The sequence below is a fragment of the Lathamus discolor genome, chromosome 2 (genome assembly GCF_037157495.1).
Source record: "Lathamus discolor isolate bLatDis1 chromosome 2, bLatDis1.hap1, whole genome shotgun sequence".
Taxonomy (NCBI): domain Eukaryota; kingdom Metazoa; phylum Chordata; class Aves; order Psittaciformes; family Psittacidae; genus Lathamus; species Lathamus discolor.
In genome coordinates, this window is record NC_088885.1 from 32,735,001 (window position 1) to 32,761,063 (window position 26,063).

The following is a 26,063-nucleotide window of genomic DNA, read 5'->3' on the forward strand; positions in this document are numbered from 1 at the left end:
GTTTAGCACACAGTTAGCTTTGCAACTGTGACACAAACATTGCTGTCACTCCTCACTTTATCTCCTAAAAGTGCATTTGAATCCAACGTTTCTGGTGCCCTCTCTCCTTTCAAGAGCAGTTGTGACAGGGGAGCACGAAGCACTTGACCTCTAATCCCACAGCCGATGGGCCAGCAGGGAAACTCCGGCTGGGCATCTTCAGCGCACAGTGAGCTTTGAAACTGTGTCACACACATTGCTGTCACCCCTCACTTTCCTACCTGAAAGTCCAATCGAATCCTACAACTCCTGTGCTTGCTCTTTGTCAGCAGCAGCAGAATATAGCAGTTACGTTTGGTCTCTGCTGAAACAGCAGAAGAGACATGCACAAAGTTCCTGCTGATCATCTTCAGCACACAGTGAGCTTTGCAACTGTGACACACACATTACTGTCACTTTATCTCCTAAAAGTCCATTTGAATGCAACCTTTCCAGTGCCCGCTCTCTCTGAGCAGCAGCAGAGTGAGTAGAGCAGGAACGTTTAGACTCTGCTGAAAGAGCAGAAGAGCCAGGCCAAAATGTTCCTGCTGATCATCGTCAGCACACAGCGAGCTTTGCAACTCTGCAACACACATTGCTGTCACTCCTCCCTTCATCTCCTAATAGTCCGTTTGAATCCATAGTCTCTCGCGCCCTCTCTCGTTTGAACAGCAGCAGTGACACGTGAACACGAGCTCTTGGCCTCTGCTCCCACAGCCGAAGAGCCAGGAGTGAAAGCTCCGGCTATGCACCTTCAGCACGCAGTCAGCTTTGCAACTGTGACACATATATTGCTGTCGCTCCTCACGTTCCTACCTCAAAGTCCAATTGAATCCCAAATCTCTGTGCCCTTTCTCTGCTGTGCAGCAGCAGAGAGGATAGAGCAGGAACGTTTAGACCCTACTCAAAGAATAGAAGAGCCAGGACAAAATGTTCCTGCAGATCATCTTCAGCGCACAGCGAGCTTTGCAACTCTGCAGCACACATTGCTGTCACTCCTCCCTTTCCTGCCTGAAAGACCAATTGAATCCAACATCTCTGTGCCAGCTCTCTGCTGAGCAGCAACAGAGAGAGTAGAGCAGCAATGTTTAGACTGTGCTAAAACAGCAGAAGAGCCTTGCGAAAAACCTCCTGCTGGTCATCTATAGCACACAGTGAGCTTTGCAACTGTGACACAAACATTGCTGTCACTCTTCACTCTTTCTCCAAAAAGACCGTTTGAATACAACCTCTCCAGTGCACGCTCTCTGTGAGCTGCAGCAAGAGTAAGTAGAGCAGGAGCGTTTAGACACTGCTGAAAGAGCAGAAAAGCCAGGACAAAATGTTCCTACAGATCATCTTCAGCGCACAGCGAGCTTTGCAACTCTGCAACATCCATTGCTGTCACTCCTCCCTTTCCTGCCTGAAAGACCAATTGAATCCAACATCTCTGTGCTCTCTCTCTGCTGAGCAGCAACAGAGAGAGTAGAGCAGCAATGTTTAGACTGTGCTAAAACAGCAGAAGAGCCTTGCGAAAAAGCTCCTGCTGATCATGTTTAGCACACAGTTAGCTTTGCAACTGTGACACAAACATTGCTGTCACTCCTCACTTTATCTCCTAAAAGTGCATTTGAATCCAACGTTTCTGGTGCCCTCTCTCCTTTCAAGAGCAGTTGTGACAGGGGAGCACGAAGCACTTGACCTCTAATCCCACAGCCGATGGGCCAGCAGGGAAACTCCGGCTGGGCATCTTCAGCGCACAGTGAGCTTTGAAACTGTGTCACACACATTGCTGTCACCCCTCACTTTCCTACCTGAAAGTCCAATTGAATCCTACAACTCCTGTGCTTGCTCTTTGTCAGCAGCAGCAGAATATAGCAGTTACGTTTGGTCTCTGCTGAAACAGCAGAAGAGACATGCACAAAGTTCCTGCTGATCATCTTCAGCACACAGTGAGCTTTGCAACTGGGACACACACATTACTGTCACTGGTCACTTTATCTCCTAAAAGTCCATTTGAATGCAACCTTTCCAGGGCCCGCTCTCTCTGAGCAGCAGCAGAGTGAGTAGAGCAGGAACGTTTAGACTCTGCTGAAAGAGCAGAAGAGCCAGGCCAAAATGTTCCTGCTCATCATCGTCAGCGCACAGCGAGCTTTGCAACTCTGCAACACACATTGCTGTCACTCCTCCCTTTCCTGCCTGAAAGACCAGTTGAATCCAACATCTCTGTGCCAGCTCTCTGCTGAGCAGCAACAGAGAGAGTAGAGCAGCAATGTTTAGACTGTGCTAAAACAGCAGAAGAGCCTTGCGAAAAACCTCCTGCTGGTCATCTATAGCACACAGTGAGCTTTGCAACTGTGACACAAACATTGCTGTCACTCTTCACTCTTTCTCCAAAAACACCGTTTGAATACAACCTCTCCAGTGCACGCTCTCTGTGAGCTGCAGCAAGAGTAAGTAGAGCAGGAGCGTTTAGACACTGCTGAAAGAGCAGAAAAGCCAGGACAAAATGTTCCTACAGATCATCTTCAGCGCACAGCGAGCTTTGCAACTCTGCAACATCCATTGCTGTCTCTCCTCCCTTTCCTGCCTGAAAGACCAATTGAATCCAACATCTCTGTGCTCTCTCTCTGCTGAGCAGCAACAGAGAGAGTAGAGCAGCAATGTTTAGACTGTGCTAAAACAGCAGAAGAGCCTTGCGAAAAAGCTCCTGCTGATCATGTTTAGCACACAGTTAGCTTTGCAACTGTGACACAAACATTGTTGTCACTCCTCACTTTATCTCCTAAATGTGCATTTGAATCCAACGTTTCTGGGTCCCTCTCTCCTTTCAAGAGCAGTTGTGACAGGGGAGCACTAAGCGCTTGACCTCTAATCCCACAGCCGATGGGCCAGCAGGGAAACTCCGGCTGGGCATCTTCAGCGCACAGTGAGCTTTGAAACTGTGTCACACACATTGCTGTCACCCCTCACTTTCCTACCTGAAAGTCCAATTGAATCCTACAACTCCTGTGCTTGCTCTTTGTCAGCAGCAGCAGAATATAGCAGTTACGTTTGGTCTCTGCTGAAACAGCAGAAGAGACATGCACAAAGTTCCTGCTGATCATCTTCAGCACACAGTGAGCTTTGCAACTGTGACACACACATTACTGTCACTGGTCACTTTATCTCCTAAAAGTCCATTTGAATGCAACCTTTCCAGGGCCCGCTCTCTCTGAGCAGCAGCAGAGTGAGTAGAGCAGGAACGTTTAGACTCTGCTGAAAGAGCAGAAGAGCCAGGCCAAAATGTTCCTGCTGATCATCGTCAGCACACAGCGAGCTTTGCAACTCTGCAACACACATTGCTGTCACTCCTCCCTTCATCTCCTAATAGTCCGTTTGAATCCATAGTCTCTCGCGCCCTCTCTCGTTTGAACAGCAGCAGTGACACGTGAACACGAGCTCTTGGCCTCTGCTCCCACAGCCGAAGAGCCAGGAGTGAAAGCTCCGGCTATGCACCTTCAGCACGCAGTCAGCTTTGCAACTGTGACACATATATTGCTGTCGCTCCTCACGTTCCTACCTCAAAGTCCAATTGAATCCCAAATCTCTGTGCCCTTTCTCTGCTGTGCAGCAGCAGAGAGGATAGAGCAGGAACGTTTAGACCCTACTCAAAGAATAGAAGAGCCAGGACAAAATGTTCCTGCAGATCATCTTCAGCGCACAGCGAGCTTTGCAACTCTGCAGCACACATTGCTGTCACTCCTCCCTTTCCTGCCTGAAAGACCAATTGAATCCAACATCTCTGTGCCAGCTCTCTGCTGAGCAGCAACAGAGAGAGTAGAGCAGCAATGTTTAGACTGTGCTAAAACAGCAGAAGAGCCTTGAGAAAAACCTCCTGCTGGTCATCTATAGCACACAGTGAGCTTTGCAACTGTGACACAAACATTGCTGTCACTCTTCACTCTTTCTCCAAAAAGACCGTTTGAATACAACCTCTCCAGTGCACGCTCTCTGTGAGCTGCAGCAAGAGTAAGTAGAGCAGGAGCGTTTAGACACTGCTGAAAGAGCAGAAAAGCCAGGACAAAATGTTCCTACAGATCATCTTCAGCGCACAGCGAGCTTTGCAACTCTGCAACATCCATTGCTGTCACTCCTCCCTTTCCTGCCTGAAAGACCAATTGAATCCAACATCTCTGTGCTCTCTCTCTGCTGAGCAGCAACAGAGAGAGTAGAGCAGCAATGTTTAGACTGTTATAAAACAGCAGAAGAGCCTTGCGAAAAAGCTCCTGCTGATCATGTTTAGCACACAGTTAGCTTTGCAACTGTGACACAAACATTGCTGTCACTCCTCACTTTATCTCCTAAAAGTGCATTTGAATACAACGTTTCTGGTGCCCTCTCTCCTTTCAAGAGCAGTTGTGACAAGGGAGCACGAAGCGCTTGACCTCTAATCCCACAGCCGATGGGCCAGCAGGGAAACTCCGGCTGGGCATCTTCAGCGCACAGTGAGCTTTGAAACTGTGTCACACACATTGCTGTCACCCCTCACTTTCCTACCTGAAAGTCCAATTGAATCCTACAACTCCTGTGCTTGCTCTTTGTCAGCAGCAGCAGAATATAGCAGTTACGTTTGGTCTCTGCTGAAACAGCAGAAGAGACATGCACAAAGTTCCTGCTGATCATCTTCAGCACACAGTGAGCTTTGCAACTGGGACACACACATTACTGTCACTTTATCTCCTAAAAGTCCATTTGAATGCAACCTTTCCAGTGCCCGCTCTCTCTGAGCAGCAGCAGAGTGAGTAGAGCAGGAACGTTTAGACTCTGCTGAAAGAGCAGAAGAGCCAGGCCAAAATGTTCCTGCTGATCATCGTCAGCACACAGCGAGCTTTGCAACTCTGCAACACACATTGCTGTCACTCCTCCCTTCATCTCCTAATAGTCCGTTTGAATCCATAGTCTCTCGCGCCCTCTCTCGTTTGAACAGCAGCAGTGACACGTGAACACGAGCTCTTGGCCTCTGCTCCCACAGCCGAAGAGCCAGGAGTGAAAGCTCCGGCTATGCACCTTCAGCACGCAGTCAGCTTTGCAACTGTGACACATATATTGCTGTCGCTCCTCACGTTCCTACCTCAAAGTCCAATTGAATCCCAAATCTCTGTGCCCTTTCTCTGCTGTGCAGCAGCAGAGAGGGTAGAGCAGGAACGTTTAGACCCTACTCAAAGAATAGAAGAGCCAGGACAAAATGTTCCTGCAGATCATCTTCAGCGCACAGCGAGCTTTGCAACTCTGCAGCACACATTGCTGTCACTCCTCCCTTTCCTGCCTGAAAGACCAATTGAATCCAACATCTCTGTGCCAGCTCTCTGCTGAGCAGCAACAGAGAGAGTAGAGCAGCAATGTTTAGACTGTGCTAAAACAGCAGAAGAGCCTTGCGAAAAACCTCCTGCTGGTGATCTATAGCACACAGTGAGCTTTGCAACTGTGACACAAACATTGCTGTCACTCTTCACTCTTTCTCCAAAAAGACCGTTTGAATACAACCTCTCCAGTGCACGCTCTCTGTGAGCTGCAGCAAGAGTAAGTAGAGCAGGAGCGTTTAGACACTGCTGAAAGAGCAGAAAAGCCAGGACAAAATGTTCCTACAGATCATCTTCAGCGCACAGCGAGCTTTGCAACTCTGCAACATCCATTGCTGTCACTCCTCCCTTTCCTGCCTGAAAGACCAATTGAATCCAACATCTCTGTGCTCTCTCTCTGCTGAGCAGCAACAGAGAGAGTAGAGCAGCAATGTTTAGACTGTGCTAAAACAGCAGAAGAGCCTTGCGAAAAAGCTCCTGCTGATCATGTTTAGCACACAGTTAGCTTTGCAACTGTGACACAAACATTGCTGTCACTCCTCACTTTATCTCCTAAAAGTGCATTTGAATCCAACGTTTCTGGTGCCCTCTCTCCTTTCAAGAGCAGTTGTGACAGGGGAGCACGAAGCACTTGACCTCTAATCCCACAGCCGATGGGCCAGCAGGGAAACTCCGGCTGGGCATCTTCAGCGCACAGTGAGCTTTGAAACTGTGTCACACACATTGCTGTCACCCCTCACTTTCCTACCTGAAAGTCGAATGGAATCCTACAACTCCTGTGCTTGCTCTTTGTCAGCAGCAGCAGAATATAGCAGTTACGTTTGGTCTCTGCTGAAACAGCAGAAGAGACATGCACAAAGTTCCTGCTGATCATCTTCAGCACACAGTGAGCTTTGCAACTGGGACACACACATTACTGTCACTGGTCACTTTATCTCCTAAAAGTCCATTTGAATGCAACCTTTCCAGGGCCCGCTCTCTCTGAGCAGCAGCAGAGTGAGTAGAGCAGGAACGTTTAGACTCTGCTGAAAGAGCAGAAGAGCCAGGCCAAAATGTTCCTGCTCATCATCGTCAGCGCACAGCGAGCTTTGCAACTCTGCAACACACATTGCTGTCACTCCTCCCTTTCCTGCCTGAAAGACCAGTTGAATCCAACATCTCTGTGCCAGCTCTCTGCTGAGCAGCAACAGAGAGAGTAGAGCAGCAATGTTTAGACTGTGCTAAAACAGCAGAAGAGCCTTGCGAAAAACCTCCTGCTGGTCATCTATAGCACACAGTGAGCTTTGCAACTGTGACACAAACATTGCTGTCACTCTTCACTCTTTCTCCAAAAACACCGTTTGAATACAACCTCTCCAGTGCACGCTCTCTGTGAGCTGCAGCAAGAGTAAGTAGAGCAGGAGCGTTGAGACACTGCTGAAAGAGCAGAAAAGCCAGGACAAAATGTTCCTACAGATCATCTTCAGCGCACAGCGAGCTTTGCAACTCTGCAACATCCATTGCTGTCACTCCTCCCTTTCCTGCCTGAAAGACCAATTGAATCCAACATCTCTGTGCTCTCTCTCTGCTGAGCAGCAACAGAGAGAGTAGAGCAGCAATGTTTAGACTGTGCTAAAACAGCAGAAGAGCCTTGCGAAAAAGCTCCTGCTGATCATGTTTAGCACACAGTTAGCTTTGCAACTGTGACACAAACATTGCTGTCACTCCTCACTTTATCTCCTAAAAGTGCATTTGAATCCAACGTTTCTGGTGCCCTCTCTCCTTTCAAGAGCAGTTGTGACAGGGGAGCACGAAGCACTTGACCTCTAATCCCACAGCCGATGGGCCAGCAGGGAAACTCCGGCTGGGCATCTTCAGCGCACAGTGAGCTTTGAAACTGTGTCACACACATTGCTGTCACCCCTCACTTTCCTACCTGAAAGTCCAATCGAATCCTACAACTCCTGTGCTTGCTCTTTGTCAGCAGCAGCAGAATATAGCAGTTACGTTTGGTCTCTGCTGAAACAGCAGAAGAGACATGCACAAAGTTCCTGCTGATCATCTTCAGCACACAGTGAGCTTTGCAACTGTGACACACACATTACTGTCACTTTATCTCCTAAAAGTCCATTTGAATGCAACCTTTCCAGTGCCCGCTCTCTCTGAGCAGCAGCAGAGTGAGTAGAGCAGGAACGTTTAGACTCTGCTGAAAGAGCAGAAGAGCCAGGCCAAAATGTTCCTGCTGATCATCGTCAGCACACAGCGAGCTTTGCAACTCTGCAACACACATTGCTGTCACTCCTCCCTTCATCTCCTAATAGTCCGTTTGAATCCATAGTCTCTCGCGCCCTCTCTCGTTTGAACAGCAGCAGTGACACGTGAACACGAGCTCTTGGCCTCTGCTCCCACAGCCGAAGAGCCAGGAGTGAAAGCTCCGGCTATGCACCTTCAGCACGCAGTCAGCTTTGCAACTGTGACACATATATTGCTGTCGCTCCTCACGTTCCTACCTCAAAGTCCAATTGAATCCCAAATCTCTGTGCCCTTTCTCTGCTGTGCAGCAGCAGAGAGGATAGAGCAGGAACGTTTAGACCCTACTCAAAGAATAGAAGAGCCAGGACAAAATGTTCCTGCAGATCATCTTCAGCGCACAGCGAGCTTTGCAACTCTGCAGCACACATTGCTGTCACTCCTCCCTTTCCTGCCTGAAAGACCAATTGAATCCAACATCTCTGTGCCAGCTCTCTGCTGAGCAGCAACAGAGAGAGTAGAGCAGCAATGTTTAGACTGTGCTAAAACAGCAGAAGAGCCTTGCGAAAAACCTCCTGCTGGTCATCTATAGCACACAGTGAGCTTTGCAACTGTGACACAAACATTGCTGTCACTCTTCACTCTTTCTCCAAAAAGACCGTTTGAATACAACCTCTCCAGTGCACGCTCTCTGTGAGCTGCAGCAAGAGTAAGTAGAGCAGGAGCGTTTAGACACTGCTGAAAGAGCAGAAAAGCCAGGACAAAATGTTCCTACAGATCATCTTCAGCGCACAGCGAGCTTTGCAACTCTGCAACATCCATTGCTGTCACTCCTCCCTTTCCTGCCTGAAAGACCAATTGAATCCAACATCTCTGTGCTCTCTCTCTGCTGAGCAGCAACAGAGAGAGTAGAGCAGCAATGTTTAGACTGTGCTAAAACAGCAGAAGAGCCTTGCGAAAAAGCTCCTGCTGATCATGTTTAGCACACAGTTAGCTTTGCAACTGTGACACAAACATTGCTGTCACTCCTCACTTTATCTCCTAAAAGTGCATTTGAATCCAACGTTTCTGGTGCCCTCTCTCCTTTCAAGAGCAGTTGTGACAGGGGAGCACGAAGCACTTGACCTCTAATCCCACAGCCGATGGGCCAGCAGGGAAACTCCGGCTGGGCATCTTCAGCGCACAGTGAGCTTTGAAACTGTGTCACACACATTGCTGTCACCCCTCACTTTCCTACCTGAAAGTCCAATCGAATCCTACAACTCCTGTGCTTGCTCTTTGTCAGCAGCAGCAGAATATAGCAGTTACGTTTGGTCTCTGCTGAAACAGCAGAAGAGACATGCACAAAGTTCCTGCTGATCATCTTCAGCACACAGTGAGCTTTGCAACTGGGACACACACATTACTGTCACTGGTCACTTTATCTCCTAAAAGTCCATTTGAATGCAACCTTTCCAGGGCCCGCTCTCTCTGAGCAGCAGCAGAGTGAGTAGAGCAGGAACGTTTAGACTCTGCTGAAAGAGCAGAAGAGCCAGGCCAAAATGTTCCTGCTCATCATCGTCAGCGCACAGCGAGCTTTGCAACTCTGCAACACACATTGCTGTCACTCCTCCCTTTCCTGCCTGAAAGACCAGTTGAATCCAACATCTCTGTGCCAGCTCTCTGCTGAGCAGCAACAGAGAGAGTAGAGCAGCAATGTTTAGACTGTGCTAAAACAGCAGAAGAGCCTTGCGAAAAACCTCCTGCTGGTCATCTATAGCACACAGTGAGCTTTGCAACTGTGACACAAACATTGCTGTCACTCTTCACTCTTTCTCCAAAAACACCGTTTGAATACAACCTCTCCAGTGCACGCTCTCTGTGAGCTGCAGCAAGAGTAAGTAGAGCAGGAGCGTTTAGACACTGCTGAAAGAGCAGAAAAGCCAGGACAAAATGTTCCTACAGATCATCTTCAGCGCACAGCGAGCTTTGCAACTCTGCAACATCCATTGCTGTCTCTCCTCCCTTTCCTGCCTGAAAGACCAATTGAATCCAACATCTCTGTGCTCTCTCTCTGCTGAGCAGCAACAGAGAGAGTAGAGCAGCAATGTTTAGACTGTGCTAAAACAGCAGAAGAGCCTTGCGAAAAAGCTCCTGCTGATCATGTTTAGCACACAGTTAGCTTTGCAACTGTGACACAAACATTGCTGTCACTCCTCACTTTATCTCCTAAATGTGCATTTGAATCCAACGTTTCTGGGGCCCTCTCTCCTTTCAAGAGCAGTTGTGACAGGGGAGCACTAAGCGCTTGACCTCTAATCCCACAGCCGATGGGCCAGCAGGGAAACTCCGGCTGGGCATCTTCAGCGCACAGTGAGCTTTGAAACTGTGTCACACACATTGCTGTCACCCCTCACTTTCCTACCTGAAAGTCCAATTGAATCCTACAACTCCTGTGCTTGCTCTTTGTCAGCAGCAGCAGAATATAGCAGTTACGTTTGGTCTCTGCTGAAACAGCAGAAGAGACATGCACAAAGTTCCTGCTGATCATCTTCAGCACACAGTGAGCTTTGCAACTGGGACACACACATTACTGTCACTGGTCACTTTATCTCCTAAAAGTCCATTTGAATGCAACCTTTCCAGGGCCCGCTCTCTCTGAGCAGCAGCAGAGTGAGTAGAGCAGGAACGTTTAGACTCTGCTGAAAGAGCAGAAGAGCCAGGCCAAAATGTTCCTGCTGATCATCGTCAGCACACAGCGAGCTTTGCAACTCTGCAACACACATTGCTGTCACTCCTCCCTTCATCTCCTAATAGTCCGTTTGAATCCATAGTCTCTCGCGCCCTCTCTCGTTTGAACAGCAGCAGTGACACGTGAACACGAGCTCTTGGCCTCTGCTCCCACAGCCGAAGAGCCAGGAGTGAAAGCTCCGGCTATGCACCTTCAGCACGCAGTCAGCTTTGCAACTGTGACACATATATTGCTGTCGCTCCTCACGTTCCTACCTCAAAGTCCAATTGAATCCCAAATCTCTGTGCCCTTTCTCTGCTGTGCAGCAGCAGAGAGGATAGAGCAGGAACGTTTAGACCCTACTCAAAGAATAGAAGAGCCAGGACAAAATGTTCCTGCAGATCATCTTCAGCGCACAGCGAGCTTTGCAACTCTGCAGCACACATTGCTGTCACTCCTCCCTTTCCTGCCTGAAAGACCAATTGAATCCAACATCTCTGTGCCAGCTCTCTGCTGAGCAGCAACAGAGAGAGTAGAGCAGCAATGTTTAGACTGTGCTAAAACAGCAGAAGAGCCTTGAGAAAAACCTCCTGCTGGTCATCTATAGCACACAGTGAGCTTTGCAACTGTGACACAAACATTGCTGTCACTCTTCACTCTTTCTCCAAAAAGACCGTTTGAATACAACCTCTCCAGTGCACGCTCTCTGTGAGCTGCAGCAAGAGTAAGTAGAGCAGGAGCGTTTAGACACTGCTGAAAGAGCAGAAAAGCCAGGACAAAATGTTCCTACAGATCATCTTCAGCGCACAGCGAGCTTTGCAACTCTGCAACATCCATTGCTGTCACTCCTCCCTTTCCTGCCTGAAAGACCAATTGAATCCAACATCTCTGTGCTCTCTCTCTGCTGAGCAGCAACAGAGAGAGTAGAGCAGCAATGTTTAGACTGTTATAAAACAGCAGAAGAGCCTTGCGAAAAAGCTCCTGCTGATCATGTTTAGCACACAGTTAGCTTTGCAACTGTGACACAAACATTGCTGTCACTCCTCACTTTATCTCCTAAAAGTGCATTTGAATACAACGTTTCTGGTGCCCTCTCTCCTTTCAAGAGCAGTTGTGACAAGGGAGCACGAAGCGCTTGACCTCTAATCCCACAGCCGATGGGCCAGCAGGGAAACTCCGGCTGGGCATCTTCAGCGCACAGTGAGCTTTGAAACTGTGTCACACACATTGCTGTCACCCCTCACTTTCCTACCTGAAAGTCCAATTGAATCCTACAACTCCTGTGCTTGCTCTTTGTCAGCAGCAGCAGAATATAGCAGTTACGTTTGGTCTCTGCTGAAACAGCAGAAGAGACATGCACAAAGTTCCTGCTGATCATCTTCAGCACACAGTGAGCTTTGCAACTGGGACACACACATTACTGTCACTGGTCACTTTATCTCCTAAAAGTCCATTTGAATGCAACCTTTCCAGTGCCCGCTCTCTCTGAGCAGCAGCAGAGTGAGTAGAGCAGGAACGTTTAGACACTGCTGAAAGAGCAGAAGAGCCAGGCCAAAATGTTCCTGCTCATCATCGTCAGCGCACAGCGAGCTTTGCAACTCTGCAACACACATTGCTGTCACTCCTCCCTTTCCTGCCTGAAAGACCAGTTGAATCCAACATCTCTGTGCCAGCTCTCTGCTGAGCAGCAACAGAGAGAGTAGAGCAGCAATGTTTAGACTGTGCTAAAACAGCAGAAGAGCCTTGCGAAAAACCTCCTGCTGGTCATCTATAGCACACAGTGAGCTTTGCAACTGTGACACAAACATTGCTGTCACTCTTCACTCTTTCTCCAAAAACACCGTTTGAATACAACCTCTCCAGTGCACGCTCTCTGTGAGCTGCAGCAAGAGTAAGTAGAGCAGGAGCGTTTAGACACTGCTGAAAGAGCAGAAAAGCCAGGACAAAGTGTTCCTACAGATCATCTTCAGCGCACAGCGAGCTTTGCAACTCTGCAACATCCATTGCTGTCACTCCTCCCTTTCCTGCCTGAAAGACCAATTGAATCCAACATCTCTGTGCTCTCTCTCTGCTGAGCAGCAACAGAGAGAGTAGAGCAGCAATGTTTAGACTGTTATAAAACAGCAGAAGAGCCTTGCGAAAAAGCTCCTGCTGATCATGTTTAGCACACAGTTAGCTTTGCAACTGTGACACAAACATTGCTGTCACTCCTCACTTTATCTCCTAAAAGTGCATTTGAATACAACGTTTCTGGTGCCCTCTCTCCTTTCAAGAGCAGTTGTGACAAGGGAGCACGAAGCGCTTGACCTCTAATCCCACAGCCGATGGGCCAGCAGGGAAACTCCGGCTGGGCATCTTCAGCGCACAGTGAGCTTTGAAACTGTGTCACACACATTGCTGTCACCCCTCACTTTCCTACCTGAAAGTCCAATTGAATCCTACAACTCCTGTGCTTGCTCTTTGTCAGCAGCAGCAGAATATAGCAGTTACGTTTGGTCTCTGCTGAAACAGCAGAAGAGACATGCACAAAGTTCCTGCTGATCATCTTCAGCACACAGTGAGCTTTGCAACTGGGACACACACATTACTGTCACTGGTCACTTTATCTCCTAAAAGTCCATTTGAATGCAACCTTTCCAGTGCCCGCTCTCTCTGAGCAGCAGCAGAGTGAGTAGAGCAGGAACGTTTAGACACTGCTGAAAGAGCAGAAGAGCCAGGCCAAAATGTTCCTGCTCATCATCGTCAGCGCACAGCGAGCTTTGCAACTCTGCAACACACATTGCTGTCACTCCTCCCTTTCCTGCCTGAAAGACCAGTTGAATCCAACATCTCTGTGCCAGCTCTCTGCTGAGCAGCAACAGAGAGAGTAGAGCAGCAATGTTTAGACTGTGCTAAAACAGCAGAAGAGCCTTGCGAAAAACCTCCTGCTGGTCATCTATAGCACACAGTGAGCTTTGCAACTGTGACACAAACATTGCTGTCACTCTTCACTCTTTCTCCAAAAACACCGTTTGAATACAACCTCTCCAGTGCACACTCTCTGTGAGCTGCAGCAAGAGTAAGTAGAGCAGGAGCGTTTAGACACTGCTGAAAGAGCAGAAAAGCCAGGACAAAATGTTCCTACAGATCATCTTCAGCGCACAGCGAGCTTTGCAACTCTGCAACATCCATTGCTGTCTCTCCTCCCTTTCCTGCCTGAAAGACCAATTGAATCCAACATCTCTGTGCTCTCTCTCTGCTGAGCAGCAACAGAGAGAGTAGAGCAGCAATGTTTAGACTGTGCTAAAACAGCAGAAGAGCCTTGCGAAAAAGCTCCTGCTGATCATGTTTAGCACACAGTTAGCTTTGCAACTGTGACACAAACATTGCTGTCACTCCTCACTTTATCTCCTAAATGTGCATTTGAATCCAACGTTTCTGGGGCCCTCTCTCCTTTCAAGAGCAGTTGTGACAGGGGAGCACGAAGCGCTTGACCTCTAATCCCACAGCCGATGGGCCAGCAGGGAAACTCCGGCTGGGCATCTTCAGCGCACAGTGAGCTTTGAAACTGTGTCACACACATTGCTGTCACCCCTCACTTTCCTACCTGAAAGTCCAATCGAATCCTACAACTCCTGTGCTTGCTCTTTGTCAGCAGCAGCAGAATATAGCAGTTACGTTTGGTCTCTGCTGAAACAGCAGAAGAGACATGCACAAAGTTCCTGCTGATCATCTTCAGCACACAGTGAGCTTTGCAACTGGGACACACACATTACTGTCACTGGTCACTTTATCTCCTAAAAGTCCATTTGAATGCAACCTTTCCAGGGCCCGCTCTCTCTGAGCAGCAGCAGAGTGAGTAGAGCAGGAACGTTTAGACTCTGCTGAAAGAGCAGAAGAGCCAGGCCAAAATGTTCCTGCTGATCATCGTCAGCACACAGCGAGCTTTGCAACTCTGCAACACACATTGCTTTAACTCCTCCCTTCATCTCCTAATAGTCCGTTTGAATCCATAGTCTCTCGCGCCCTCTCTCGTTTGAACAGCAGCAGTGACACGTGAACACGAGCTCTTGGCCTCTGCTCCCACAGCCGAAGAGCCAGGAGTGAAAGCTCCGGCTATGCACCTTCAGCACGCAGTCAGCTTTGCAACTGTGACACATATATTGATGTCGCTCCTCACGTTCCTACCTCAAAGTCCAATTGAATCCCAAATCTCTGTGCCCTTTCTCTGCTGTGCAGCAGCAGAGAGGATAGAGCAGGAACGTTTAGACCCTACTCAAAGAATAGAAGAGCCAGGACAAAATGTTCCTGCAGATCATCTTCAGCGCACAGCGAGCTTTGCAACTCTGCAGCACACATTGCTGTCACTCCTCCCTTTCCTGCCTGAAAGACCAGTTGAATCCAACATCTCTGTGCCAGCTCTCTGCTGAGCAGCAACAGAGAGAGTAGAGCAGCAATGTTTAGACTGTGCTAAAACAGCAGAAGAGCCTTGCGAAAAACCTCCTGCTGGTCATCTATAGCACACAGTGAGCTTTGCAACTGTGACACAAACATTGCTGTCACTCTTCACTCTTTCTCCAAAAACACCGTTTGAATACAACCTCTCCAGTGCACGCTCTCTGTGAGCTGCAGCAAGAGTAAGTAGAGCAGGAGCGTTTAGACACTGCTGAAAGAGCAGAAGAGCCAGGACAAAATGTTCCTACAGATCATCTTCAGCGCACAGCGAGCTTTGCAACTCTGCAACATCCATTGCTGTCTCTCCTCCCTTTCCTGCCTGAAAGACCAATTGAATCCAACATCTCTGTGCTCTCTCTCTGCTGAGCAGCAACAGAGAGAGTAGAGCAGCAATGTTTAGACTGTGCTAAAACAGCAGAAGAGCCTTGCGAAAAAGCTCCTGCTGATCATGTTTAGCACACAGTTAGCTTTGCAACTGTGACACAAACATTGCTGTCACTCCTCACTTTATCTCCTAAATGTGCATTTGAATCCAACGTTTCTGGGGCCCTCTCTCCTTTCAAGAGCAGTTGTGACAAGGGAGCACGAAGCGCTTGACCTCTAATCCCACAGCCGATGGGCCAGCAGGGAAACTCCGGCTGGGCATCTTCAGCGCACAGTGAGCTTTGAAACTGTGTCACACACATTGCTGTCACCCCTCACTTTCCTACCTGAAAGTCCAATCGAATCCTACAACTCCTGTGCTTGCTCTTTGTCAGCAGCAGCAGAATATAGCAGTTACGTTTGGTCTCTGCTGAAACAGCAGAAGAGACATGCACAAAGTTCCTGCTGATCATCTTCAGCACACAGTGAGCTTTGCAACTGGGACACACACATTACTGTCACTGGTCACTTTATCTCCTAAAAGTCCATTTGAATGCAACCTTTCCAGTGCCCGCTCTCTCTGAGCAGCAGCAGAGTGAGTAGAGCAGGAACGTTTAGACCCTGCTCAAAGAATAGAAGAGCCAGGACAAAATGTTCCTGCAGATCATCTTCAGCGCACAGCGAGCTTTGCAACTCTGCAGCACACATTGCTGTCACTCCTCCCTTTCCTGCCTGAAAGACCAATTGAATCCAACATCTCTGTGCCAGCTCTCTGCTGAGCAGCAACAGAGAGAGTAGAGCAGCAATGTTTAGACTGTGCTAAAACAGCAGAAGAGCCTTGAGAAAAACCTCCTGCTGGTCATCTATAGCACACAGTGAGCTTTGCAACTGTGACACAAACATTGCTGTCACTCTTCACTCTTTCTCCAAAAAGACCGTTTGAATACAACCTCTCCAGTGCACGCTCTCTGTGAGCTGCAGCAAGAGTAAGTAGAGCAGGAGCGTTTAGACACTGCTGAAAGAGCAGAAAAGCCAGGACAAAATGTTCCTACAGATCATCTTCAGCGCACAGCGAGCTTTGCAACTCTGCAACATCCATTGCTGTCACTCCTCCCTTTCCTGCCTGAAAGACCAATTGAATCCAACATCTCTGTGGTCTCTCTCTGCTGAGCAGCAACAGAGAGAGTAGAGCAGCAATGTTTAGACTGTGCTAAAACAGCAGAAGAGCCTTGCGAAAAAGCTCCTGCTGATCATGTTTAGCACACAGTTAGCTTTGCAACTGTGACACAAACATTGCTGTCACTCCTCACTTTATCTCCTAAAAGTGCATTTGAATCCAACGTTTCTGGTGCCCTCTCTCCTTTCAAGAGCAGTTGTGACAGGGGAGCACGAAGCACTTGACCTCTAATCCCACAGCCGATGGGCCAGCAGGGAAACTCCGGCTGGGCATCTTCAGCGCACAGTGAGCTTTGAAACTGTGTCACACACATTGCTGTCACCCCTCACTTTCCTACCTGAAAGTCCAATTGAATCCTACAACTCCTGTGCTTGCTCTTTGTCAGCAGCAGCAGAATATAGCAGTTACGTTTGGTCTCTGCTGAAACAGCAGAGGAGACATGCACAAAGTTCCTGCTGATCATCTTCAGCACACAGTGAGCTTTGCAACTGGGACACACACATTACTGTCACTGGTCACTTTATCTCCTAAAAGTCCATTTGAATGCAACCTTTCCAGGGCCCGCTCTCTCTGAGCAGCAGCAGAGTGAGTAGAGCAGGAACGTTTAGACTCTGCTGAAAGAGCAGAAGAGCCAGGCCAAAATGTTCCTGCTCATCATCGTCAGCGCACAGCGAGCTTTGCAACTCTGCAACACACATTGCTGTCACTCCTCCCTTTCCTGCCTGAAAGACCAGTTGAATCCAACATCTCTGTGCCAGCTCTCTGCTGAGCAGCAACAGAGAGAGTAGAGCAGCAATGTTTAGACTGTGCTAAAACAGCAGAAGAGCCTTGCGAAAAACCTCCTGCTGGTCATCTATAGCACACAGTGAGCTTTGCAACTGTGACACAAACATTGCTGTCACTCTTCACTCTTTCTCCAAAAACACCGTTTGAATACAACCTCTCCAGTGCACGCTCTCTGTGAGCTGCAGCAAGAGTAAGTAGAGCAGGAGCGTTTAGACACTGCTGAAAGAGCAGAAAAGCCAGGACAAAATGTTCCTACAGATCATCTTCAGCGCACAGCGAGCTTTGCAACTCTGCAACATCCATTGCTGTCTCTCCTCCCTTTCCTGCCTGAAAGACCAATTGAATCCAACATCTCTGTGCTCTCTCTCTGCTGAGCAGCAACAGAGAGAGTAGAGCAGCAATGTTTAGACTGTGCTAAAACAGCAGAAGAGCCTTGCGAAAAAGCTCCTGCTGATCATGTTTAGCACACAGTTAGCTTTGCAACTGTGACACAAACATTGCTGTCACTCCTCACTTTATCTCCTAAATGTGCATTTGAATCCAACGTTTCTGGGGCCCTCTCTCCTTTCAAGAGCAGTTGTGACAGGGGAGCACTAAGCGCTTGACCTCTAATCCCACAGCCGATGGGCCAGCAGGGAAACTCCGGCTGGGCATCTTCAGCGCACAGTGAGCTTTGAAACTGTGTCACACACATTGCTGTCACCCCTCACTTTCCTACCTGAAAGTCCAATTGAATCCTACAACTCCTGTGCTTGCTATTTGTCAGCAGCAGCAGAATATAGCAGTTACGTTTGGTCTCTGCTGAAACAGCAGAAGAGACATGCACAAAGTTCCTGCTGATCATCTTCAGCACACAGTGAGCTTTGCAACTGTGACACACACATTACTGTCACAGGTCACTTTATCTCCTAAAAGTCCATTTGAATGCAACCTTTCCAGTGCCAGCTCTCTCTGAGCAGCAGCAGAGTGAGTAGAGCAGGAACGTTTAGACTCTGCTGAAAGAGCAGAAGAGCCAGGCCAAAATGTTCCTGCTCATCATCGTCAGCGCACAGCGAGCTTTGCAACTCTGCAACACACATTGCTGTCACTCCTCCCTTTCCTGCCTGAAAGACCAGTTGAATCCAACATCTCTGTGCTCTCTCTCTGCTGAGCAGCAACAGAGAGAGTAGAGCAGCAATGTTTAGACTGTGCTAAAACAGCAGAAGAGCCTTGCGAAAAAGCTCCTGCTGATCATGTTTTGCACACAGTTAGCTTTGCAACTGTGACACAAACATTGCTGTCACTCCTCACTTTATCTCCTAAAAGTGCATTTGAATCCAACGTTTCTGGTGCCCTCTCTCCTTTCAAGAGCAGTTGTGACAGGGGAGCACGAAGCGCTTGACCTCTAATCCCACAGCCGATGGGCCAGCAGGGAAACTCCGGCTGGGCATCTTCAGCGCACAGTGAGCTTTGAAACTGTGTCACACACATTGCTGTCACCCCTCACTTTCCTACCTGAAAGTCCAATCGAATCCTACAACTCCTGTGCTTGCTCTTTGTCAGCAGCAGCAGAATATAGCAGTTACGTTTGGTCTCTGCTGAAACAGCAGAAGAGACATGCACAAAGTTCCTGCTGATCATCTTCAGCACACAGTGAGCTTTGCAACTGGGACACACACATTACTGTCACTGGTCACTTTATCTCCTAAAAGTCCATTTGAATGCAACCTTTCCAGGGCCCGCTCTCTCTGAGCAGCAGCAGAGTGAGTAGAGCAGGAACGTTTAGACTCTGCTGAAAGAGCAGAAGAGCCAGGCCAAAATGTTCCTGCTGATCATCGTCAGCACACAGCGAGCTTTGCAACTCTGCAACACACATTGCTGTAACTCCTCCCTTCATCTCCTAATAGTCCGTTTGAATCCATAGTCTCTCGCGCCCTCTCTCGTTTGAACAGCAGCAGTGACACGTGAACACGAGCTCTTGGCCTCTGCTCCCACAGCCGAAGAGCCAGGAGTGAAAGCTCCGGCTATGCACCTTCAGCACGCAGTCAGCTTTGCAACTGTGACACATATATTGATGTCGCTCCTCACGTTCCTACCTCAAAGTCCAATTGAATCCCAAATCTCTGTGCCCTTTCTCTGCTGTGCAGCAGCAGAGAGGATAGAGCAGGAACGTTTAGACCCTACTCAAAGAATAGAAGAGCCAGGACAAAATGTTCCTGCAGATCATCTTCAGCGCACAGCGAGCTTTGCAACTCTGCAGCACACATTGCTGTCACTCCTCCCTTTCCTGCCTGAAAGACCAGTTGAATCCAACATCTCTGTGCCAGCTCTCTGCTGAGCAGCAACAGAGAGAGTAGAGCAGCAATGTTTAGACTGTGCTAAAACAGCAGAAGAGCCTTGCGAAAAACCTCCTGCTGGTCATCTATAGCACACAGTGAGCTTTGCAACTGTGACACAAACATTGCTGTCACTCTTCACTCTTTCTCCAAAAACACCGTTTGAATACAACCTCTCCAGTGCACGCTCTCTGTGAGCTGCAGCAAGAGTAAGTAGAGCAGGAGCGTTTAGACACTGCTGAAAGAGCAGAAGAGCCAGGACAAAATGTTCCTACAGATCATCTTCAGCGCACAGCGAGCTTTGCAACTCTGCAACATCCATTGCTGTCTCTCCTCCCTTTCCTGCCTGAAAGACCAATTGAATCCAACATCTCTGTGCTCTCTCTCTGCTGAGCAGCAACAGAGAGAGTAGAGCAGCAATGTTTAGACTGTGCTAAAACAGCAGAAGAGCCTTGCGAAAAAGCTCCTGCTGATCATGTTTAGCACACAGTTAGCTTTGCAACTGTGACACAAACATTGCTGTCACTCCTCACTTTATCTCCTAAATGTGCATTTGAATCCAACGTTTCTGGGGCCCTCTCTCCTTTCAAGAGCAGTTGTGACAAGGGAGCACGAAGCGCTTGACCTCTAATCCCACAGCCGATGGGCCAGCAGGGAAACTCCGGCTGGGCATCTTCAGCGCACAGTGAGCTTTGAAACTGTGTCACACACATTGCTGTCACCCCTCACTTTCCTACCTGAAAGTCCAATCGAATCCTACAACTCCTGTGCTTGCTCTTTGTCAGCAGCAGCAGAATATAGCAGTTACGTTTGGTCTCTGCTGAAACAGCAGAAGAGACATGCACAAAGTTCCTGCTGATCATCTTCAGCACACAGTGAGCTTTGCAACTGGGACACACACATTACTGTCACTGGTCACTTTATCTCCTAAAAGTCCATTTGAATGCAACCTTTCCAGTGCCCGCTCTCTCTGAGCAGCAGCAGAGTGAGTAGAGCAGGAACGTTTAGACCCTGCTCAAAGAATAGAAGAGCCAGGACAAAATGTTCCTGCAGATCATCTTCAGCGCACAGCGAGCTTTGCAACTCTGCAGCACACATTGCTGTCACTCCTCCCTTTCCTGCCTGAAAGACCAATTGAATCCAACATCTCTGTGCCAGCTCTCTGCTGAGCAGCAACAGAGAGAGTAGAGCAGCAATGTTTAGACTGTGCTAAAACAGCAGAAGAGCCTTGAGAAAAACCTCCTGCTGGTCATCTATAGCACACAGTGAGCTTTGCAACTGTGACACAAACATTGCTGTCACTCTTCACTCTTTCTCCAAAAAGACCGTTTGAATACAACCTCTCCAGTGCACGCTCTCTGTGAGCTGCAGCAAGAGTAAGTAGAGCAGGAGCGTTTAGACACTGCTGAAAGAGCAGAAAAGCCAGGACAAAATGTTCCTACAGATCATCTTCAGCGCACAGCGAGCTTTGCAACTCTGCAACATCCATTGCTGTCACTCCTCCCTTTCCTGCCTGAAAGACCAATTGAATCCAACATCTCTGTGGTCTCTCTCTGCTGAGCAGCAAAAGAGAGAGTAGAGCAGCAATGTTTAGACTGTGCTAAAACAGCAGAAGAGCCTTGCGAAAAAGCTCCTGCTGATCATGTTTAGCACACAGTTAGCTTTGCAACTGTGACACAAACATTGCTGTCACTCCTCACTTTATCTCCTAAAAGTGCATTTGAATCCAACGTTTCTGGTGCCCTCTCTCCTTTCAAGAGCAGTTGTGACAGGGGAGCACGAAGCACTTGACCTCTAATCCCACAGCCGATGGGCCAGCAGGGAAACTCCGGCTGGGCATCTTCAGCGCACAGTGAGCTTTGAAACTGTGTCACACACATTGCTGTCACCCCTCACTTTCCTACCTGAAAGTCCAATTGAATCCTACAACTCCTGTGCTTGCTCTTTGTCAGCAGCAGCAGAATATAGCAGTTACGTTTGGTCTCTGCTGAAACAGCAGAGGAGACATGCACAAAGTTCCTGCTGATCATCTTCAGCACACAGTGAGCTTTGCAACTGGGACACACACATTACTGTCACTGGTCACTTTATCTCCTAAAAGTCCATTTGAATGCAACCTTTCCAGGGCCCGCTCTCTCTGAGCAGCAGCAGAGTGAGTAGAGCAGGAACGTTTAGACTCTGCTGAAAGAGCAGAAGAGCCAGGCCAAAATGTTCCTGCTCATCATCGTCAGCGCACAGCGAGCTTTGCAACTCTGCAACACACATTGCTGTCACTCCTCCCTTTCCTGCCTGAAAGACCAGTTGAATCCAACATCTCTGTGCCAGCTCTCTGCTGAGCAGCAACAGAGAGAGTAGAGCAGCAATGTTTAGACTGTGCTAAAACAGCAGAAGAGCCTTGCGAAAAACCTCCTGCTGGTCATCTATAGGACACAGTGAGCTTTGCAACTGTGACACAAACATTGCTGTCACTCTTCACTCTTTCTCCAAAAACACCGTTTGAATACAACCTCTCCAGTGCACGCTCTCTGTGAGCTGCAGCAAGAGTAAGTAGAGCAGGAGCGTTTAGACACTGCTGAAAGAGCAGAAAAGCCAGGACAAAATGTTCCTACAGATCATCTTCAGCGCACAGCGAGCTTTGCAACTCTGCAACATCCATTGCTGTCTCTCCTCCCTTTCCTGCCTGAAAGACCAATTGAATCCAACATCTCTGTGCTCTCTCTCTGCTGAGCAGCAACAGAGAGAGTAGAGCAGCAATGTTTAGACTGTGCTAAAACAGCAGAAGAGCCTTGCGAAAAAGCTCCTGCTGATCATGTTTAGCACACAGTTAGCTTTGCAACTGTGACACAAACATTGCTGTCACTCCTCACTTTATCTCCTAAATGTGCATTTGAATCCAACGTTTCTGGGGCCCTCTCTCCTTTCAAGAGCAGTTGTGACAGGGGAGCACTAAGCGCTTGACCTCTAATCCCACAGCCGATGGGCCAGCAGGGAAACTCCGGCTGGGCATCTTCAGCGCACAGTGAGCTTTGAAACTGTGTCACACACATTGCTGTCACCCCTCACTTTCCTACCTGAAAGTCCAATTGAATCCTACAACTCCTGTGCTTGCTATTTGTCAGCAGCAGCAGAATATAGCAGTTACGTTTGGTCTCTGCTGAAACAGCAGAAGAGACATGCACAAAGTTCCTGCTGATCATCTTCAGCACACAGTGAGCTTTGCAACTGTGACACACACATTACTGTCACAGGTCACTTTATCTCCTAAAAGTCCATTTGAATGCAACCTTTCCAGTGCCAGCTCTCTCTGAGCAGCAGCAGAGTGAGTAGAGCAGGAACGTTTAGACTCTGCTGAAAGAGCAGAAGAGCCAGGCCAAAATGTTCCTGCTCATCATCGTCAGCGCACAGCGAGCTTTGCAACTCTGCAACACACATTGCTGTCACTCCTCCCTTTCCTGCCTGAAAGACCAGTTGAATCCAACATCTCTGTGCTCTCTCTCTGCTGAGCAGCAACAGAGAGAGTAGAGCAGCAATGTTTAGACTGTGCTAAAACAGCAGAAGAGCCTTGCGAAAAAGCTCCTGCTGATCATGTTTAGCACACAGTTAGCTTTGCAACTGTGACACAAACATTGCTGTCACTCCTCACTTTATCTCCTAAAAGTGCATTTGAATCCAACGTTTCTGGGGCCCTCTCTCCTTTCAAGAGCAGTTGTGACAGGGGAGCACGAAGCACTTGACCTCTAATCCCACAGCCGATGGGCCAGCAGGGAAACTCCGGCTGGGCATCTTCAGCGCACAGTGAGCTTTGAAACTGTGTCACACATATTGCTGTCACCCCTCACTTTCCTACCTGAAAGTCCAATTGAATCCTACAACTCCTGTGCTTGCTCTTTGTCAGCAGCAGCAGAATATAGCAGTTACGTTTGGTCTCTGCTGAAACAGCAGAAGAGACATGCACAAAGTTCCTGCTGATCATCTTCAGCACACAGTGAGCTTTGCAACTGGGACACACACATTGCTGTCACTCTTCACTCTTTCTCCAAAAACACCGTTTGAATACAACCTCTCCAGTGCACGCTCTCTGTGAGCTGCAGCAAGAGTAAGTAGAGCAGGAGCGTTTAGACACTGCTGAAAGAGCAGAAAAGCCAGGACAAAATGTTCCTACAGATCATCTTCAGCGCACAGCGAGCTTTGCAACTCTGCAACATCCATTGCTGTCTCTCCTCCCTTTCCTGCCTGAAAGACCAATTGAATCCAACATCTCTGTGCTCTCTCTCTGCTGAGCAGCAACAGAGAGAGTAGAGCAGCAATGTTTAGACTGTGCTAAAACAGCAGAAGAGCCTTGCGAAAAAGCTCCTGCTGATCATGTTTAGCACACAGTTAGCTTTGCAACTGTGACACAAACATTGCTGTCACTCCTCACTTTATCTCCTAAATGTGCATTTGAATCCAACGTTTCTGGGGCCCTCTCTCCTTTCAAGAGCAGTTGTGACAGGGGAGCACGAAGCGCTTGACCTCTAATCCCACAGCCGATGGGCCAGCAGGGAAACTCCGGCTGGGCATCTTCAGCGCACAGTGAGCTTTGAAACTGTGTCACACACATTGCTGTCACCCCTCACTTTCCTACCTGAAAGTCCAATCGAATCCTACAACTCCTGTGCTTGCTCTTTGTCAGCAGCAGCAGAATATAGCAGTTACGTTTGGTCTCTGCTGAAACAGCAGAAGAGACATGCACAAAGTTCCTGCTGATCATCTTCAGCACACAGTGAGCTTTGCAACTGGGACACACACATTACTGTCACTGGTCACTTTATCTCCTAAAAGTCCATTTGAATGCAACCTTTCCAGGGCCCGCTCTCTCTGAGCAGCAGCAGAGTGAGTAGAGCAGGAACGTTTAGACTCTGCTGAAAGAGCAGAAGAGCCAGGCCAAAATGTTCCTGCTGATCATCGTCAGCACACAGCGAGCTTTGCAACTCTGCAACACACATTGCTTTAACTCCTCCCTTCATCTCCTAATAGTCCGTTTGAATCCATAGTCTCTCGCGCCCTCTCTCGTTTGAACAGCAGCAGTGACACGTGAACACGAGCTCTTGGCCTCTGCTCCCACAGCCGAAGAGCCAGGAGTGAAAGCTCCGGCTATGCACCTTCAGCACGCAGTCAGCTTTGCAACTGTGACACATATATTGATGTCGCTCCTCACGTTCCTACCTCAAAGTCCAATTGAATCCCAAATCTCTGTGCCCTTTCTCTGCTGTGCAGCAGCAGAGAGGATAGAGCAGGAACGTTTAGACCCTACTCAAAGAATAGAAGAGCCAGGACAAAATGTTCCTGCAGATCATCTTCAGCGCACAGCGAGCTTTGCAACTCTGCAGCACACATTGCTGTCACTCCTCCCTTTCCTGCCTGAAAGACCAGTTGAATCCAACATCTCTGTGCCAGCTCTCTGCTGAGCAGCAACAGAGAGAGTAGAGCAGCAATGTTTAGACTGTGCTAAAACAGCAGAAGAGCCTTGCGAAAAACCTCCTGCTGGTCATCTATAGCACACAGTGAGCTTTGCAACTGTGACACAAACATTGCTGTCACTCTTCACTCTTTCTCCAAAAACACCGTTTGAATACAACCTCTCCAGTGCACGCTCTCTGTGAGCTGCAGCAAGAGTAAGTAGAGCAGGAGCGTTTAGACACTGCTGAAAGAGCAGAAGAGCCAGGACAAAATGTTCCTACAGATCATCTTCAGCGCACAGCGAGCTTTGCAACTCTGCAACATCCATTGCTGTCTCTCCTCCCTTTCCTGCCTGAAAGACCAATTGAATCCAACATCTCTGTGCTCTCTCTCTGCTGAGCAGCAACAGAGAGAGTAGAGCAGCAATGTTTAGACTGTGCTAAAACAGCAGAAGAGCCTTGCGAAAAAGCTCCTGCTGATCATGTTTAGCACACAGTTAGCTTTGCAACTGTGACACAAACATTGCTGTCACTCCTCACTTTATCTCCTAAATGTGCATTTGAATCCAACGTTTCTGGGGCCCTCTCTCCTTTCAAGAGCAGTTGTGACAAGGGAGCACGAAGCGCTTGACCTCTAATCCCACAGCCGATGGGCCAGCAGGGAAACTCCGGCTGGGCATCTTCAGCGCACAGTGAGCTTTGAAACTGTGTCACACACATTGCTGTCACCCCTCACTTTCCTACCTGAAAGTCCAATCGAATCCTACAACTCCTGTGCTTGCTCTTTGTCAGCAGCAGCAGAATATAGCAGTTACGTTTGGTCTCTGCTGAAACAGCAGAAGAGACATGCACAAAGTTCCTGCTGATCATCTTCAGCACACAGTGAGCTTTGCAACTGGGACACACACATTACTGTCACTGGTCACTTTATCTCCTAAAAGTCCATTTGAATGCAACCTTTCCAGTGCCCGCTCTCTCTGAGCAGCAGCAGAGTGAGTAGAGCAGGAACGTTTAGACCCTGCTCAAAGAATAGAAGAGCCAGGACAAAATGTTCCTGCAGATCATCTTCAGCGCACAGCGAGCTTTGCAACTCTGCAGCACACATTGCTGTCACTCCTCCCTTTCCTGCCTGAAAGACCAATTGAATCCAACATCTCTGTGCCAGCTCTCTGCTGAGCAGCAACAGAGAGAGTAGAGCAGCAATGTTTAGACTGTGCTAAAACAGCAGAAGAGCCTTGAGAAAAACCTCCTGCTGGTCATCTATAGCACACA